Source organism: Lycium barbarum, chromosome 2, assembly GCF_019175385.1.
Source record: "Lycium barbarum isolate Lr01 chromosome 2, ASM1917538v2, whole genome shotgun sequence".
Classification (NCBI taxonomy): domain Eukaryota; kingdom Viridiplantae; phylum Streptophyta; class Magnoliopsida; order Solanales; family Solanaceae; genus Lycium; species Lycium barbarum.
Window position 1 is genome coordinate 144697424 of NC_083338.1, and position 21558 is coordinate 144718981.

Sequence of the window (21558 nt, forward strand, 5' to 3'; positions counted from 1 at the left end):
TGGTGAAATGCAAAATTCAGCTTACGTATGTGCCTTCATTTTGTTAGAAAATTGTTTCATATATGTGGAACAGCCTGAACTTGACAATTCTAGCCCCATGATATATATATATATATATATATATATATATATATATATATATTTGGAGCTTGCCTGTTCAGGTAAAATCTGGCCTTAATGGCCAGGCATGCATGCACTAAAATCACCAACAACTAACAGTGGCACACAAGTTTGCCTAACAAGGAAAAATATCTGAGTGACGATTCTACTGAAAGAGAGAGACCACTGACCTACCAAAAGACTTAAATAGTTATTCGCGCTTCTGTCTTTACATTACCATTCTCATATTCTTTTCCACTTAAGGGAGTACTTATTTTGAATAGGAGTATTAATTTTGAAAAGTACTGTTAAATCTATATCTTATCTCGGGCTGGCAAAATGATTAAAAAAACCAGTAATCATCTTGTAAAGAAATAGATCATGAGTCTAACTCAGCCACAAAAGCTCTAGCACATGAGGGGAGGACTGTCCAAGTCCATATAAGGAGACCATATACCGTCTAACCCACCGATGTGGGACTCTTAACACATCTAATCTGACCCATTATTAGATATGGGTTGGATAACTAACTTTTTGATGTTGGAAAATCGGAGGAGGAGGGGACACTCAAATAATTCAAATTCTCGGTTGAAGACAAGTAAGGCAACGATTCTTCTTTGTTCCACTCAACTTGACTTACATAATCAATCATTCTATTTGAAGAAAAGTGGGGAATATTTTCCTTCCACCAACTTAACTTGCTAAAATGCTACATTTTTTCTTCTCTCATATTATATAACTATAGTACCTAGGTATTTATGGGACTATTCTAGCATGTACATCTAGTACATGTACCATCACTTAATTATATTCATCCTCCTTTTCCTCGAATACATGTATTCAACCTTTAAGTTGTCTCCTCCTCCTCCTCCTCCTCCTCCTCCTCCTCCTCCTCCTCCTCCTCCTCCTTCTTCTTCTTCTTCTTCTTCTTCTTCTTCTTCTTCTTCTTCTTCTTCTTCTTCTTCTTCTTCTTCTTCTTCTTTTTTTTTCTTCTTCTTGAGTCGATCACAGCCTTGGCTTGCAAAGCTAGCTCAAGACCATATTCGTTATGTGATCTCATCATTCTTCTAAAGATCCTCATCTTCTCAGAAGATGTTTACTAATTGTGTCGTAAAAGACACATCATCAGTTTCATCAGAACTTTCCTCTTCACCACTGCTCTCCCCTTTTGGAGATTTCTTAGTAGGATGAGCAGTTCTTTTTCATCACTTTCTCAATTATCATATTTATTGTAAAAATCTATTTAGATTCTACAACAATAGATAATATTTTAGAAGTGTCCATCTCTTCAGGATTCACTTCTTTCAATTTTCATCAATGCTAGAGTTGTTAGATTCGACAGCATGCTTTCTCATGTTTATAATCATAAACATCTTCATCTCAAGTTTCATAAAAATAAACATTCTTTGGCATCTCTTCATCAATATGAGTGTGGATTTTCATATCCATCTTTCTCATGGCAGCAATATCGTTCGCTACCTCTCTACTCGAGATTCTTCATCGTGCAGCTACTTCAAACGCAACAACTTCATCAAGGTTGACACATTTGTTAGGCTTCTTGCCCTAAAAAATATCCTTCAAAAGCTTTTCACTTTTAAATTTTGGTAGCTCCACACCTACCACTACAGTTTCTTCAAGCTGACGCTTCTCTAGCACAACATTCTCATAGCTGTAATAGCTAATCTCATTCATGTTCATTCTCAATCTGAAAATTCGGGTTATCCACAGGTTCCTTAAGACAAATGGCTCTGATACCATATGTTGGAAAATCGGGAGAGGAGGGGACACTTAAGTAATTCAAATTCTCGGTTGAAGATAAGTAAGGCAACGATTCTTCTTTGTTCCACTCAACTTGACTTACATAATCAATCATTCTATTTGAAGAAAAATGGGGAATATTTTCCTTCCACCAACTTAACATGCTAAAATGCTACATTTTTTCTTCTATCATATTATATGACAATAATGCCTAGGTATTTATGGGACTATCCTAGCATGTACATCTAGTACATGCATCATCACTTAATTATATTCATCCTCCTTTTTCCTCGAATACGTGTACATTCAACTATACATGTATCCGTACATCTAGTACATGCATCATCACTTAATTATATTCATCCTCCTTTTTCCTCGAATACGTGTACATTCAACTATACATGTATCCGTACACTAATATCCAAATACAGGAACTAACTAAACTCATGTATCACATAAATCAAAAAGTCTTTTTCTTCTTCCAAGGCAAGGTTCACATTTCAACATTTGAAAACTGATCAAATATGAAAATTCAGATGGATAATATGAATATCTATATTATCAATACATATTTGTTGCTTGTTAAGTATTTTTCATGATTTTTGCTTCTTGGGAGTCTAACCTTATTTTGATTTTTAGCTTGTATTCTCACTTGATTATATTCATGAAGCGATGGATAATTCATAATTTCATATTACCCGGCGGTTAACCATTTTTTATCCGTGTTAAATATGAGCTGATCGGATATTTTATTCTTTTTTATTTAACCCGTTTTTGACCAGCCCATATATGATCCGACCTGCTCATTTGCCACCTCCAAATCTTCTCTGCTTTGACAATTACAGAAGCCTAATTTATGTGACGTTTCCCTAACAGATCTTTTTGTGTACTGGAGACTAGTTAGAAAAGGAAGGAAAAGAGAACTAACTTTACTGAGTCCGTGGCATTTTGCACCCTTAATGTGTGCTCTTTTTTTCAACTTGCACCCTATTCTATTTTTTTTTATGATTTAAACCCCAATCTCTTTATTTCCTTGCAAAACAATAAATTCACCCTTTTTATAAATTTACCATGAGGGCAAAATAGGAATACAAATAATATATCTTTTTTTCCTTCAATTTATTTATTTTATTAGAACTGCAACAACAATAAATTTTATTTTCAAAGCTCTTTTTTTTTATTTTTATTTTATTTTAAGTGATATTTCTCTATCAATAGTTGCTAAACATTTGGAGTTCTTATTGTTACAAGTTTGTCGTTTTTCCTTTATAAATTAGTAGTAATTAAATTATAAAGGAAAAACGACAAACTTGTAACAATAAGAACTCCAAATGTTTAGCAACTATTGATAGAGAAATATCACTTAAAATAAAAAAAATAAAAAAAGAGCTTTGAAAATAAAATTTATTGTTGTTGCAGTTCTAATAAAATAAATAAATTGAAGGAAAAAAAGATATATTATTTGTATTCCTATTTTGCCCTCATGGTAAATTTATAAAAAGGGTGAATTTATTGTTTTGCAAGGAAATAAAGAGATTGGGGTTTAAATCATAAAAAAAAATAGAATAGGGTGCAAGTTGAAAAAAAGAGCACACATTAAGGGTGCAAAATGCCACGGACCCAACTTTACTACTACTATAACTTTCAATTGATTTCTAGAGAAAAAGGAAGGAAGAAAGAGCGAGTTAATGATTGGTTTTGATTTATGAAGAAGGTTAAGGTTCGTTAATATTCTCTCCGTCTCAAATTATTTGTTACTTTTTCGTTTTACATTAGAAGAGGTATTTGATTAGCTTTATGTCATTTATAATGACAAAATTCTATTAAGGATAAAATGAAAAAAAGTAATTAATTGTATCTTGAATTTCTAAAACGACAAATAATTTGAGATAACTATTTTTAGTAACCACAATAAATAATTTGAGAGAGAGGGAGTACTACTTTTCCCGTAAAAAGTGGGTGGAGACTGGAGATTGATCGGAACAAGATCCTTTTAAATGAATCTTTTCTGCACTAAAAAAACATAGTTAAACTACTAAATGTTTGTTAAGCTCGCGAGTCCGTGAGCCTTCGCTTTCACTCTCAATTTTTATTTTTCTGCTTCATCCTTTATTAAAGTGATACTACAATATAATATCTATATATATATAATAAAACTAGGCATAGACAATATGACATGGCATCTTTCTATAGCCTAGAAAATCATTTATCTTTTTTCTCATTTTTTTTTGGACCTTTTTCCTATTTTTCTCATTTACATTCTATGTAAAAAAACTCAAAAATCACTCATTTAACCTCTTAATTATATTAAATGTTCTTAAGTTTTTTTTCTTCCAAAGACATATGAAATGTTGGGTTGTTGAAAATAATTATGGATAATTAAAAGCCTTTTTGAATTGTACGTGGCTGATGAACAGGTCAAAAAAATGTATGCATAATAATTGTGGAAAATCATGCATAATTTTCCATTTATTTTATCCTATTACTATTACTTTACTTTACTACTATTGTATAAGGGATAGTTTCCCCTCCTTCCCGTTGTCCTCCTTGCCGATATAGCGGTAATTTTGAAATTATCAATTTTCCTTGCTGAGTTGTTCGGCTGTGTTAATTGGAAAAGTAGGACTCTTCCGTTTAATTTCCATTCCGTCCATGTACGGCTAATGCATTACATTGCACACTTTTTTCAAGTCTCATTTTGCCCCTTCCTTAGCAATTTCTTACAATAGATATACAGTTGCATTTTCATAAATCCAGCAAGTGTTGGGCCTCTTTTCAATGTTTAGAAAGGCATCAAACTACTGATGTCATAAGCAGAGGCGAATACATGATTTCAAGAGGATGAGTTCACCTTGATTTTTTTTTTTTTTTTGAAAAAAAGACGCAAAAGTGCATTTAATAGGGTTCAATCCCACAACGTCAAGGGATTAAACCCAACACTTACCAGTGCTCCACTCAGTCTAGTTTAACCAAGTGTTCCTTCAGTTAATATTAGATATATTTTAAGGATTATATACATAATATATTGAGTTTAGTCAGGTGATCATGTATTCATGTGACCTATTTTTAATGGATAGATTCGCCCCTGGTCATAGGTACCTGGTCCGTCTCTTGGAAATTCTTATGTGCGCTTCTTCACATTCCTGAACAATTGCTTAAAGAAAGTATAATATTCACATGTTAATAAAACTACTAATACAACATAATAAGTTAATAAAGTTGGATAAAATTAACATATAATATACATTTTTTTTAATAGGCAGAGAGTGTTTTCTTTGAGGAAAATGCATCCAAGTATTAGAAAATCAAACATTAAAAGTAGTTTCATCAGGAGAAATATATCTTGCTTTCAATTATACATGAAATATATGTGTCTAAAGGGGCAGGATTTTTTTGCCAAAACATATCATGATCAAGTTAATCGTATTTGTTTTAGGCACGGTGCTGAAATCTTTTATTTTTATTTTTGGTTAGAACCTGTTACTGAATAAAAATAATTAACCAAAAAGTAGTTTTAGTTAAGAGTAAAATTAAGGCCAACTTGCCGTGAGAAAACAAAAAGCCAATTGCCTTTAATATTGTTTTTCCTGAGTAATTTATTTGTTCTAATTAAAACTAGATTAACACATGTTTGAAAATTTAAAGACTTTATATATTAATCTGCAAGTACAAAAGAAACAGTGATAAAGGGTTGACCATGAAATATATTAGCAAAAAAATTTGTATTTTATTACATACTAATTGTTAACTAATGACATTATACCAAAATAGTTTTTGCTCATTCTAAAATTATGTAGAGGATCATAAACTGAAATAATAGTTTACTCTTTGACTTCTAGATTTATCTGCAAGTAAATACCGTTGAAAATATATAATGGGCCCGTGCTTGGCACCCACAGTGCTTTACTAGTGCAATCATACAATTGCTCTCTGGCATACTGTGAATTTGTCGATTACTTAAATTCGTCAGCTATACAATCATTGCTTACGAATTTTTCTTACGAAATTTTGTCTCGTCAGATATACGATCATCGCTTGCGAAGTTTTGTCTCCACACACACTAAATGATTACTCTGGTAATGTCCAACGGCTAATGTCCAACTTCAGGCTCATGGTACTAGGGATAATATAAGGTGGAATAATCTGGCTGGCTTCTGTATTTGTCCATTTTTATTATTCCGGTTTCATAGTTATGAGTTTGACAATTAAATCCTTTTATCCTTTAAAATTGGACATTTTAAACCCCTTTTCAACCTGGTTATGGTGCGTGTAATACAACTGCTTACACATCATTTTCACGTCATTTTAAAATGCCACATGGAAATTCCCCACCTTAAAAAAAAAAAAAACTATGTTGATTGTCTACTCTGGCAAGTATCCGACGGAAACAATGGCTACTCCGGTTCAAACTAGTATAAAAATGGCCTAGCTGTGGATTGATTGCTCAGCGAAAACTTAAAAACATACCCAATACAAGCACAAGACATTGCAACCTCTCAAGCTATTTGCAATTCGCAGCAGAAAACTGTATACGGTAAAAATCGGGTCAATATTTGACCGGTTAACTTGGAGCCGAGGGTATGACCAAATGAGTACGAGCATGTTCGGTTTTTCTCTTCATACCAAGGTATCGTGTCGGATGCAATTGACCCGAGAGAGGGAAAGCATGTCCGTTTTTTCGGGTAGGCCGATCCAAGGTCATGGGTCCGTTGGTCCGGTTAGCCGGTCCAAGATCATCGTGCCCGTTGGTCCGGTTAGCCGGTCCAAAGATCATCGTGGCTGTTTGTCCGGATAGCCGGTTGCGGAGCTGCCACACGTCAAAAACTGTTCTGCCATTTTATATTGACAAACGTACGGGTGTCAGACCGTACGGTCCTACTTTATCCTTTTAGGGTTTCTTTATTCATAAGGGCTTTTGTATTGTATTCAAAGCCATGAGCCATACCTATAAATAGGAGATATTTTCCCACTTTTTGGGGTTAACTTTTCAGATCTAGAACATTGTAATAGAAAATATATTGAAGCACTCTCTCTCTATCTCTGGTTTTAATCCGAATTTTTAGTGTTCTTTAGCTTTATTCATCCATTCAACAAAGTACATTGTTAATATATATATTTAGCTTAAATCACCAATCTCAATATACTTATTCACGGCATTAGCACATACACATATATATATTATAACAAACAAATCTATACGCATTTCTTACCAACCCAAAATAGATTAAAATTCATCCACATATTTTATATCTCACTTACAAATTCAATTGTTACTGAAATTCGGGTTATACAAAAACAACACCAACCCGAGATTTATAGCTATTTTCTAATTGTAAAACTTAAAAGTTCACGCCCGTTTACATACCCAATTGAGAAGATTTTGATTTTAGAGATCGACTTGCATCGAAATGTTGCTCCGTCGGCGAAGATTTGTGTAATGCAAAGGTTCAATTTCAGACTAATAACTTGATCAAGAACAGAAAAAAAAAAAAACTACATGAAGAAGTAGTAGTTGATGGGCTGAGTGTCCTAAAATCGAAAGGGAGAAGAAAAACTTAGGGTGAGGATTGGGAATTTTTTTTTCCTTAATTTTTTTTTGTTTTTTTTCTTTCTTTCCTTTTTAAAATATTTATATTTTAAATTAAAATTATTACATTCATGCTCTTAAAGCCTGTTTGGATGAACTTAAAAAAAGCTAACTTATAAGTAAAAATAAATAAGTTGGGGTAGCTTAACTTATTTTTTTAGTTTATAACTTATAAGCTGTTTTAGATAAGCTAAGTCAAACGAGCCCAATTATTTTTTTGAACTTATTTTAAGCACAAAATGACTTTAAGCTATCCACCCAAACACCAAAAAAAAAAACTAAAAATAACTTATAAGTTATTTTCAGCAACTTATAAGCCAATCCAAACGGGTTCTTAATATGCATGAATCTCACACACTTTTTCCAACTCAGCATGATTAATGCTACATGTGCTTGGTCAACGGTCAGAGGCATTTAAAATGTTCAATTTTAAAAGGCAGAAGGATTTAGTTGTCAAACTAAATCGATCGGGATGACAAAAATAGACAAGTACAGGGCTTACCAGACTATTCCGCCTGATATATACTCTGCTAATGTCCAACTGCTAATGTCCAACGCACATCTGTTTAATAAACTACACTGCCCTGATTTCTACGCTCTACATTTTTCTTGTTGTTGCAACTTTTCGCACATGGAGAATCTGAACTACTACTTAGCTATCTTGCTATGTTTTGTTAGTATATTTTTATTGAAACATTTGCTTCATCCCAGAAAACGTTTACCACCTAGTCCTCTGTCTCTTCCAATAATAGGCCATCTTTACCTTATAAAAAATTCACTTCATCAAACATTAACCTCCTTATCAACTAAATATGGCCCTGTTTTATATCTCCGGTTTGGCTGCCGAAATATTCTTGTTGTGTCATCTCCATCTGCTGTGGAAGAATGCTTTACAAAGAACGATATCATATTTGCAAATCGTCCTCAAAGTATGGATGGAGATAAGTTTTCCTTCAATTATACAGCCGTTGTTTGGGCTCCCTATGACTATCTCTGGAGGGCTATTCGCCGTTTAACTGTAATTGAAATCTTCTCTTCCAATAGCTTAAATAAGTCTTCTGCTATGCGAAATGAAGAAATTGGAATTCTTATTCGCGGTTTGTTTAAAGCTACCAATAAGAGCATGCCCCGGTGCCGCGATGGGCTTACGCAGTGTTTCATTGGTTTTAGGTTCGTTGGTTCAGTGGTTTGATTGGAAAAGTTTGGAATTAAAGGAAAATTTCGATGCATGCTATGATTCTAGAATCACTTTGAACAAGCACATGCCCTTGGAAGCTATTTGCATTCCGCGCCAGACCTGTATTCACTTCCTCGATCAGCTCTGAGTCTATTCATCATATAGATCTGCTCCTGTTTATCTATGTTTTTTAAAATTTACCTTTGTGTTCTAAGGGAATGTTAATAAATAAAATATGAGTTTCATGACAAGGTGGAAATGAAACATGAAACAATGCTTAAGCTGTTATTTGGTGAATGCCAGCTAGCTTAGTTTGTGACTCTGTGCCATGTTTTATTTGAAGTAGTATATATTTGTTGCATGTGGAACATCCTGGACTTGGCAATCCTAGAAAATTGGAGCTTCATACGGTCAAATCGATTAAAATCCCTATCTTGATCAGCGCGATATCTTGTAATAGCAGAAACTGAAACTATAAAATAAAGAGTTCAACGTGTACATAATCTTTAAGTGTAACTTACAAGATCTAAAGTTCAGCTGATCCTGTGTAAAAATTAAAAAGGATGGATCCTGTGTGTTTATATGATATAACGATTTATCTTTGTGTTTAGATGGCATGTACTAAATAAGATCTAACTTGTAAACATTGTGGAAATGGAACATGTTACAAAAATCCGCCCTTAATGGCCAGGCACATGCATGCACTCAAATCACCGACAAAAAATGGCTCACAAAAGACATATTATCTGCGCTTCTGTCTTTACATTACCATTCTCACATTCCCTTTCACTTAGAATTAATTTTAAAAAGTACTGCTACATATATTTCATAGGGAGATTAGGGAGGATTACAACAAAGCTTGTCTATGTAAAGTTTCCCCAACATATCTTTTTGGCACTGAAGGTTATAGGGAGATTAGGAAGGAAAAACAAAGCTGACTTTACCTTTTTGGTTTTTGATTGATTTCTAGAGAGAAGGGATGAAAGGAAGAGAGACAGTTAGGAGTCCTATGGTTGGTGAATAAATTATACTACCAAAATTAATAATGATAGTATTACAATATATGCTGGGATTAATAATGACGAATAGTTGGTATACTTTTATTGATAGATATTGTTTGGTTTATTAAACTAATAAATAATAGGATATATGGGGTACAACATAAAATATGTGATTGGTTAAAACTAGATAAAGTGGGATAAACTTTTATTTTTAATTTTAACCTCGATTTTTAAAAAGACTTTGCAGTTTTTTTTTTTTTTTGGAGAAGGGCAAATGTGTCATTTTGATGTTTAATCCCGAGATTAAAGGATTATTAATGTAGAGATTGTTATTCCACAAGGAGCGTGATAAAAGAATAATAATCCTTATGTCCAAATTTACATTACACATTTCGCTTATCGAGATTCAAAGTATGCAAACTTTCACCAACATCTTAAATTATAAATTTTCATTAACATGAAGAAAATTGCAATTTATAGTTTTTGAAGATGTAAATTTTAGTTTTAAAATATTGAGTTATCTAATCCAATTTAGTTTAGAGAATTAGTCAAATTGACTATCGATATTGCTTTTGTAGTTTACTGTGATTTTCTCAGTTATCCTTTTACCACTCTTTCTCTGAACTCAAATCACCCACTTTCAAAACAAACACTGAGAAGGGAAAATAAATTTTAAAAAAAGAAAAAGAAAAAAAAAAAGAGTTTCACCGGATCTCCATGCTTGGTCTCATACTCTATCGCTTTCTTAGAATTAGTGCAGACTTTTTATTTTTACTCTATTAGAAGCAAGAGTTTGGAGGTGGTTTCGTCATCCACCTCCCACTCATGTAAAAAAAAACAAAAAAAAAATGTGAATTTCATATTAAAAAATCAAGCAATATCCATGTAATTCTCAAAGTATCCCTCATTAAGTCAATAATAGTGAATTCATTCAGTTGGACTTATATACCACGCGCTGCATTTGCAGCATTTTTAAATGACTGTCCTAAAAAAGTGGCCCCTATTACACTTTAATGTGTCAGTCTCTTACTCATCTCTCCCTCCAATCTCCATAGCTTTTTTTGTACTCCTGTATTACTAATATTCAATAGACAGAGAAAGTACAGGTAAGGATTAGTTTTTCAAAAGTAGTTCTGAATATATTATTATCAAGCTTCATTTTTTTTAAATTATTATTACAACTGCTTACATTTTGTAGTTTCATGGGTGATATCTTACCTCACCAACAGTAATTCTATAATCAATTTAATTGAATATTGTTACAACTGATAAATTACTCGGATGCTTATTGCAGCACTGTTTAATATCCTAAAAAGAAACTAAGATGGGTATTACATTCTCAAAAGGCATTTTAATGTCTTAAGTTTCTAATTATATACGGAGCACCATAATAATCAGAATAATTTATTAGTACATACTTATGATAGGCTAAGTAAAAAAAAAAAAAGATAGAAATTTTATACCGCATCTATGCCCCGCATCTATGCCCATGTTATATGACACAATATACATAATCACCATATGTATAAAAAGTTTCACGTTTTAGCCTAGGGGAATGGTAGTTCAAATGACGTTTCCGTATTTAGAAGTAGTTAAAAATTCAATAAGTTTTGAAATTCTGGTTCAAATTTGATTAACGTGTAGTTTAAAAAGTGTAGCCGAGGGTCTTCCGGAAGCAGCCTCCCTATCTTTCGAGATAGGGGTAAGGTCTGCGTACATTTTACCCTCCCCAGACCCCACTGTTACGTCCCGTATTTTTATACATTGGGACAACCCGGATTAACTATGATAAATTAAGGCCAAGACTATTCCGGGATTTGAAGTCGGGACTTTTGACCCTTGATTTTATTTTGAGACATAAGTTATATATGAAATTGTTGGCATTGAACACTTAGGAAAAATTGGGACCACAATTCATAAAATTGGAATTAAAAAATTTTGTGCACAAGGCCATTGTGGCCGTGTATGATGGAGTTGGTCCCACACATTGTGTGGCCAATTTTAAATGGTCCAACACATGTGTGGGCCAAGGGCTTGTAGATATTTTGTGGTAACTAAATAGATGACCAAGTATTCATTTGCTCTTCACTCAACACTTAGACAAAAATATATCAAGAAGGAGAAACAACTCCTCCCATTCTCGGCCAACACCAAGAAAAAAAAAAAACCAAATCCAAATTGAGCCTCTCCAAAAATAATTCCTTGGTTCAAATCAACTATTTTGAGGTCCCTAAGTAGCGTGGAAGTGTTGTTGGAGCGATTGGGTCATCCGTTTTGTGAATTCGCAAACCCTAGCCTTCTTGTGGGTTTAAGAAGAAAGGTGAGTTCTAACCTTGTTTATGTGTTATAAATGTTGTATGCATATTATAGTATGTTAATATGGATGAAAATCATGAAATGTAGTATGTTGGAAGTTGGGTCGTGTATGGTGTGTGAAGTTGTGTAAATGGGTGTGGTGACTAAGTGAAGAATTAATCCTATTTAGTATGTTGGTTGTTGTAGGGTGAAGAAATGAATGAGAACTATCGATGTATGTATATAGGTGGGTATGTAGCCGTGTATATAGCTTCCATTTTGTAGCAAAGAATGAATTAATATCGCTTAGCGTCGTAATGGTTGTTGTGATGACTTTTATGTTGAAAATGAGAGCTTAATGTCCCAAAATTGATATGGTAAATGTGCGGACTGATTTGGAGAATTTTGTGCACTTAATGCAATCTTTATTTATGAGAACCATCAACATATGTATATGTGTAGTGTGGACGAATGTGGGTCATATAATATGCCGAAGATCGCATTAACATCGCTTAGCGTTTTAATCATCGTCGTTATGAATTCTAGTTTGGAAATGAGCATTTAATGACTTAAGAAAGATGTTGAAATTGTGTGGGCTGATTTGAGGGTTATTGTGCGTTGAGGTAATTAGTATATTTTATGAGAACGATATCGTTACATTGTGGATTGTGATACAAATCATGACTTGAAAATGAGGAATGTGGTAAAGAGGGGCTGCTCACGGTTGGGACTGTTTTCGGCCACCATATAATAAATAAATAAATAAATTATTGGCTTGTTGGAAAAATTTTGTGAGATGTTTAGGATGTCCTTGAATATTGTTGGTAAGGATTCGGGTTGGAAATTGGATGCACGAGCAATATTGTGGCTTGAATGTAAGCCGTCGAGTTAGTTATTATGAATGTTGTTGAATGATGAAAAAGAGAGTATTAATGTAATATTGCCTTTCGAATTGATTATCGATGTTTCTAGGTTGGTTATTGTGATTGTTGTTGTTGATTTTGAGCGAGTTAAATTCTCGGGTTGGCCTATTTACAGGGGAAATGCTGCCGAATTTTTTGTAGAATTTAGAGTTAGTTTGGAATAAATAATTGCTTAAGTGCCTATGGTTAATATGGGATATTCGTTGACATATTTGTAGACCTTGGGGAGCCCGAGGCGTAGATTGGGAATAACTTTAGATCGGCTAGCTTGGAGTGCGTTCGAGGTATGTAAAGCAACCTTCCTTCTTTTGGCATGCCTTAGTTTTACATAGGCTAGACTAGAGCCTTAAGGAAATTCCAAATTCGAAATCCCTGCATGATATGATCCTTATATAATTCTTGGCACTCTTATGTATGATTTGATAAGAATATGAACCATTATGTCTTCGAAATAATCGTTTTCCAAATGTTGCACAAAAAGTTTGTTTAGAGAATTCCATAACTTTTGGATGCCATATCTTTCGCATATAGGCTCGGATTGTTCCAATATTTTTATAGGAGTTTGCATGATGTATAATGAGTATGATTTCCATAGGCGGGCCCGACTCGGGTCAATACCCGTTCGTGGGTCCCGCTATTTTCCTTTATGCGATTCGGAGAACTTTTGAAAGAATTTGGTATGACTATTATTCCGATTTCGAATATGATCATTTTTACTTATGTTTGAGTTTGTGATAATGATTTTTTGCATATGACTACTCACGACTCTACTCGTGCATTCTGTTATCCCTTCGCCGAGTCCCGGGCCGGTTCTGTTGTCGTGCGCACTTTGATATACTCCGGAGTTATGCTGTGCTTATGGTTCACCGAGCTACTCGCCAAAGAGGGTCGGGTTCCACTTATATATGATGTTATGGTGTGTATGGCGTTATGCTGTGTTATGATATGTGACGGGAATTCGGAGAATTGAAATCTTTCTGGTGTGATGCTGTGTTATGGCGCCATCGACGGGCGAGCGACCATATTCTTCTGTACCTTCTGCATGACTTATATATTTTTAAAGTAAACATTTTGATACGATGGATTTGTACCTATTCTCTGTACTACTATTTCGTTTATGTCTCAGGTTTGCTTCTGTATATTCTGCTTTGCATACTCAATACATATTTCGTACTGACCCCCTTTCTTCGGGGGCTGCGTTTCATGCCCGCAGGTACAGACGTACAGTTCGGTGATCCACCAGTTTAGGACACCCTCTCCTGCTATTTGGAGCGCTCTTCTCATTTCAGAGCATACACTTTTGGTATATATATTTTGTTCGCTATGTATGCATATATTCGTTCAGGGGTACGGCGGGGCCCTGTCCCGCCATATGATTCGGTTGGTCTGTTTAGAGGTCTGTAGACATATTTGTGGGTGTGTGTGCCTACTTCTGTTCAGATGTGGTTGTATGACCCTATTCGCTATGGCAGCCTTGTCGGCGTGCATTTGTATATGTTTTGGGCCGTTGTGCCATTTGATAGCCTTGTAGGCTTTTGATACATTTGATAGCCTTGCCGGTTTTTTGATATATATATCCGCATACGGTTGTGTTGAGATGTGTTTGAATTAGTTTGATATAGTTTGAGACGGCATATAGTATTTATGGCCGTATATGCTATTTGTGTGTGATTCGATTGAATAAGTACATCAGGGTGCCCAACTAGGGCGCCAGTCACGGCCTACGGGGTTGGGTCGTGACACCCACATCGTGAGATTTCACTGGGTATGTTGTTGTTGTTGTAGTTTAAAAATTGTCTATTAGCCTTTTTCTTAAATAAAGTCGTATAAACTCAAAAAAGAAATAACATCGTGACACAAATTATTGAACCCGTGCTCCCAAAATTTCTATCTTTACATACGTGACTTTCAAGAAATATTATAGAATATATTAATTCTTTTTATAATTACATAAAAACAAAATTATAAATATATATTGTGCTCGTGGTGGCACGGGCTTTGGCATCTAGTATCTTAAGATTAGGCGGGATGGAAGACAAAGATTCATATACTTCGGATTGCTTGTTTGATAATTGTGATTAAGCCACTCATTCACTTGTATATAAGGTACTGATTAAATGATATTATTTAAATTACCAAAAAGTTATAGAATTGTGTGGAATCTTTTTGGCACCCTCTTGGCACATTTTAATTAAACGATTATTTGATCTATCAAAGAAGAAAAGGTGGAAGACATTTCTTTTTCAGGATCTTCCCTCTTTTTTTAATTTCGCACAGTGTATTAGAGAACAGTCTTTCTCCCAACCCAACCCAAATATAATTTCCTTACTTTCTACCTTAAAGAGAGAAATTCTGAAAAGGGGATGGGGGATTAAATAAATCATTTGACTAAAAGAATGTAGCATGGCTGCAAGTAAGAGTAGCCATCACCATTGTAAGAAATAAAGCATAGTATGACACTGTTAAAGAAAGCTTTCCATAATTCAGAGCATAGGCTAAGCTTAGATAAAGCTACACTTAGCCAAATTTATTTCGATTTTGACAAATAAAAATGTCAATCACCTTTAAGTCATAATTATGCAAAATAACAAAGCATAAGTATCAAGGAACCATACATGTAAAATCAAGCTTTAACCCTGAAAATTCAAACATTGAAAAGCAAAAGCAAGTAAGATGTCTGGAGGAAAAGAACCAACCGTCCGTTGTGATGGCAGAAAGGTAGAGCTTCCGGGCATTTGCCACTCATTTTGTTGCTTACATTTGCACGAAAATAAGCATACCATAATTATCTATTACTACTGAATTGGAAGAACAGTTAGAGAAAGCTGTTCTAAATTATAACTAACTCCCCATGGAAATGATCCTTAAAGCTTATCTTCAACATGAAATAATGAATAATGCAAAAGCTCAAGGCACACTTATGCTGCTTCTGATTACGGTGAAAAGTTTCTTAGGTATTTGATCAGGCCATACCAGAATTACTAAATAAACATAAGTCTTAAGAGAGTGAATCATAAGTCAACTCACATCCATCGTACTGTGTAGGTTGTCTCTTTCTGGCTGCCAAGGCTGGTGCATATTCTTCAGCCTGGTTCACCACATTGTTTACCCCGAAATTGGGAAACCAATTGAATTTGTACGCGGGTATAGGATATGTGCTTGGATCTTGATGTATATTTGATAGCGGAAAATAAGCGTGTGAGTATTTGGTAATAAAACGGCTAGTAACGGTGATTTGCTTAATTTGCTACGGACATGAACGTTTAGAAGCCATGTTGAATACTTAATGGAAGAAACACAACGTAAATGGAAACAAACGGCCTTGGCCGGATCAGATATTAAGAGAGAGATTGCATATATATTTTTCTATTGCAAGTGCTCTTGGAAAATAAAGAAGCCAACCCCTACAAAGGAGGGGGATATGCCCTATTTATAGTGTGACTTCCATGGGTTTCATCCAATATGAATTAATAAAATAATAATAATAAGGACATCTCTGCACGAATTTGGTGGGATTAGACTGACGGCGTCGTCTGACACATGCATGGTGGGTAGTTGACCATGACAGGACACTACTGGCACGTGGCTCGCGTGTAACGGCCACACGGACCAACGGCTACTCGGACCAACAGCCGTACTGACCAACGGCTATACGGACCAACGGCCACGAATGCTCGGGTCACCGGGCTTGGTCGTTCCAATGACGAAGAAGGCAGATTAGTCGGTCCCCTCGCTCCACCGATTTGCCTCGCATCCGGTTTTTACCGTATACAGATAGCCCCACACTTCCCGGATCTCCGATCTATCGGAGTAACGGGGAGTGGATAAATTCTGAAACCGGTGGCCCTGTCAGCTCGTCGTTACCTTCTTATTTCTTCGTTTTGAATGTTTGCCATTATTTTTGTCATGATCGTTGGTCCGTTTTAGGACTGGTCGACTCATAGTCGTTAATTCACCGTGCCCGTGGGACTTATCCGATGCTTCATAAGTTCAGATGTCTCCGAATTACGATAGGCATTTTCTTTAGGGTCAGTATTTTTTCAACCTTGGCAAAGTTTTTGATGTAGCAATCCCCGTTTTGGGGGAATTTGTCGAGCTTTGTCTTGGGTCATTGTGACCTTGTCGCCTTTATCGAATTTCGGGCACAATCCTCGATATAGAGTATGTGAGTGGGGCAGTGCCGGAATACGGCGGTTACCATCGGGGCGAAGTCCTTTTAACAGAAAGACACCCAAGATTTTGTTATACCAGCTTTTGATGACTTTGCGTTTGCAAAATGTTTGTACATATGAGAATTTTAATTCCTTCTGCCTTTGCTGTAGCAAATATACAACGGGACACCATTCGTTACGATCGTTTGGTCCTTACATCGAAGGCTATGGTCGGTGACCGGGCCTTAGCTTTGCCGTAGCAAATGCTAAATGGGACACGATTCATTATGATCGTTTGGTCCTTACATCGAAGGCTAATGCAGAAGGTCCGGTCTTGATTTGTTGAGCTCCTCCGTTTTCCATTAACCGGGGTAAACCTCGATGTGGGTATAAGTCCCTTAGTGCTTATCCGAGCTGCAAGATCAGGCGAGCGCTATCAAGCCCCCACTCGTAGGCCGTGACCCCGAGTTCCCGGCCGTTTGTCCTTATTTTGTTTAGTAACACGTTGTACTTGTTGCCTCATTAAAAACCTTGTCGAAAAACCCATTTTGGGACAAAACCGTACTAAGGAAAAGAGTGCAACACGCGTTTTCAGACCTAGATCCTAACTTTATCCGGTACTTGACTTCCTGCAAAAAGAAAAAGGTTAAACATGAGGTGTCCATACCTTAGCAGTAATATCCCTTCACATGAGCCACGTTCCGGTTGTTGCACAATCGCTGCCCGTCCACGGATTCCAGCTGACACGATCCTTTGCCCGTTACCTCGGTTATCTTGTACGGTCTTTCCCAGTTCGGACCCAATTTTCCTCCGTTGGGATTCTTGGTGCTCAAGGTATCTTTCCGAAGCACCAAGTCCCCAACTTAGAAATGTCAAAAATTGGTTCTCCGATTGTAGTACCTTCCCATTCTCTGCTTCTGGGTTGCAGTACGGACCAACGCGTTTTCGCGAAGTTCATCTGTGAGATCGAGTTTCACAGCCGTGGCCTCCTCGTTTGACTCCTCGGTGGTATACCTGAACCGGGGACTCGGCCCGTTTATCACCCCCGCCTGGAGAAATGACTTGGGCCATCTCTTGATTTTTCCGACCTAAAGCTTGGTTTTCGAGAGTATGGCCGATACCTTTCCCTCGATGGTCCGGCCTCCAGTTCGTAATTATTTCGTGATCTCTCCGAGCTTTTGTTCATTTTTACGGGCCCCGGGGGAAGATCGAGTTGGTCATCCTCTACCCGAATTTTTGACTCGTATCGGTTATGGACATCCGCCCAGGTCACAGCCTCGTATTCCAGCAAGCTTTCCTTTAATTTGAACGAAGCCGTCGAGCTCTGAACATTGAGCCCCTTTGTGAAAGCTTGTGCGGCCCATTCCTCCGGAACCGGGGGGAGCTCCATTCGTTCCCTTTGGAACCGGTTGACAAATTCACGCAATAACTCCTTGTCACTTTGGGCTATACGGAAAATATCCGCCTTTCGAGCCTGCAACTTTTTGGCTCCGGCGTGTGCTTTTATGAAGGCATCGGCGAACATTTCGAAAGAAGTGATTGAATGCTCGGGCAGATGATCGTACCAAGTCAATGCTCATTTTGACAGAGTTTCCCCGAACTTTTTCAGCAACACGGATTCGATTTCATCATCTTCCATATCATTGCCTTTTATAGCACAGGCGTATGAGGTCACGTGTTCGTGAGGGTCCGTTGTGCCATCATATTTTTGGATATCCAGCATTTTGAACCTCTTCGGGATCAATTTCGGAGCTGCACTCGGAGGAAAAGGCCTTTGGATGTACCTCTTTGAATCCGGCCCTTTCAAAATAGGCGGAGCCCCCGGGATTTGATCCACCCGAGAGTTGTATGTCTCCACCCTTTTTTCGGTCGAGTCCACCCGCTTCGCCAACGTTTCGAGCATTCTCAGAACCTCGGTGGATGGACCAGCTCCGGAGCCATTGCTTTCAACCATCCGTGCCTCATCTCTTCTGGGTTCAGCAACACTCTTCGCCTTTTCCAGGGTCGTTTTACCCCTTCCGTTTTGCAGCTGGGCTATTGCGATTCCCTGTTCGGCAATCGCCGCTCTCTGTTCCTACAACATTTCAAAAATTAAACGCAAGTCAATATTATCATTCGGGGTATCCGGTTCTTTCCGGACTTGTGTCCCGGACAAAGTAATTGAATTGTTAGTATTTAAAGGGTCAGTGGGGTTTGGCGATCCTCGTGGCCCGCTGCATTCATTTTCGGCCACGATCTCGTTGTTGTTGACGTGACCAGATTGCCCACTGTTAGCCATTTGGTCCGTTTTTTCAGAGACGGACAGTAGATGTTTCTGATTTTGATGGGTAAGATAGAGATCAAGATCAAAAACCACTATTATCCTAGCCCCACGGTGGGCGCCAAACTGTTTACCCCGAAATTAGGAAACCAATTGAATTTGTACGCGGGTATAGGATATGTGCTTGGATCTTGATGTATATTTGATAGCGGAAAATAAGCGTGTGAGTATTTGGTAATAAAACTGCTAGTAACAGTGATTTGCTTAATTTGCTACGAACATGAACGTTTAGAAGCCATGTTGAATACTTAATGGAAGAAACACAACGTAAATGGAAACAAACGGCCTTGGCCGGATCAGATATTAAGAGAGAGATTGCATATATATTTTTCTATTGCAAGTGTTCTTGGAAAATAAAGAAGCCAACCCCTACAAAGGAGGGGGATATGCCTTATTTATAGTGTGACTTCCATGGGTTTCATCCAATATGAATTAATAAAATAATAATAATAAGGACAGCTTTGCACGGATTTGGTGGGATTAGACTGACGGCGCCGTCTGACACACGCATGGTGGGTAGTTGATCATGACAGGACGCTACTGGCACGTGGCTCGCGTGTAACGGCCACACGGACCAACGGCCACACGGACCAACGGCTACTCGGACCAACAGCCGTACGGACCAACGGCTATACGGACCAACGGCCACGAATGCTCGGGTCACCGGGCTTGGTTGTTCCAATGACGAAGAAGGCAGATCAGTCGGTCCCCTCGCACCACCGGTTTGCCTCGCATCCGGTTTTTACCGTATACACACATAGCAATATTAGAAGAGCAGTTTAAAAAATACTAATGCTTTGCATGCAACAGTTACTACAAACTTATTTCCAGTAGAAAGTAAGTATTGTAATCAGAGCACCTTAAGGACGAACCTTATGTGCTTGAGCAATCATGATTTGTTCTGCATTTTCTCTTCTGGTACTGGCAATATTTGCCTCAATATTAGGAACATCTATTCCTTTAGTTAGTACCATGAATTGCTATGAAAATTAGTATCAGGGGCATCAACTTTCAGCGATATTCTAAACTGGATGAAACCTCGATGGTTATGTGGAATTTGACATTATCATGATACCCTATTGAAGCAACAAGCTCTATGAAATCATGACAAGTTGTTGGTACATACTTGTGATACATCTACTCTAAAAATTCGAATTTCATTTTTTTCCTCGTACCCAGAAAACCAAACTGAAAACAGAAAACAGAAGAATAAATACCTCTCAAATGGAGTTTGCAGGCCCTCCCCGAGCAAGATTTATGAAATCACAGCATGTGTCCTCGCACATGCTTTTAGAAGAATATAGTAACTCAAGTGTAAATGAACCAATACAAGTTTCAAGAGTGATCTTTGTAGGCCCTTATTTTGCACTCCCAAACTGTACTACAAATAATCAGCACAACAGAGGGAATAGAGAATTATTCAATGCGAATAAGTGAAGTGTTTCACCAAAATTACTAAACTAATTTACTGATTTGTTTTTATCAGTAATTTGATAAAACCAAATCAATCATATCAATTTGAACAACAGCGCTGCAATCAGAAAGGTAAATATAAACCGTACAATCACCATTCACCAACAACACGCAACCCAAGGAAAACAGTGAAATGCGAAATAAAGAAAAGCCCAAAGTTAAAGATTTACCAAGCAAGCCAGCGTTATACCGGAAATCCAAGGAATCAGATATGCAAACATAAAAGACAATTTAATGGAACTCTCAAATTGAAAACGGAAAAGAAAAAGGAGAGGGGAGAGAAAGTGAAGTGACAACCGCTGGTATTCTGCGCCCTTACTCTGTCGAGGAAATTAAGAAGGCGGGTAAAGAAAGTGTCAAGTTAGTGGGCCTAAGTCTTTGCTTTATATAGATATATAGATATGTATACAAGATATACTTCTCTAAAATTTTTCTTGATTTTAATTATTGTACAAGTCCCTGAATAGAAGAAAAAAAAAAGTAGTAGTAAACATGAGTTTCTAAGAAAAAAAACTTTTCAAAAAGACTATCACATCTCTGATTTGTTTTTTTTTTAATTCCTTTTTCGCTACTTATTTTTCCTGATCCTTTTTATATAACACTCTTGGCTGCCCCGAGAGGACTTACTATTTTTCTCTTTATACACAATATCTTAAAAGGTTAAGAATAAAGGTCTACCTTGGCAACAAAGACGTCATTCAATGATATATTCATTGCATAAAATACTAATCTCAATTGTCAACGCGAGACCGGTGAACCACACTATTTAATATC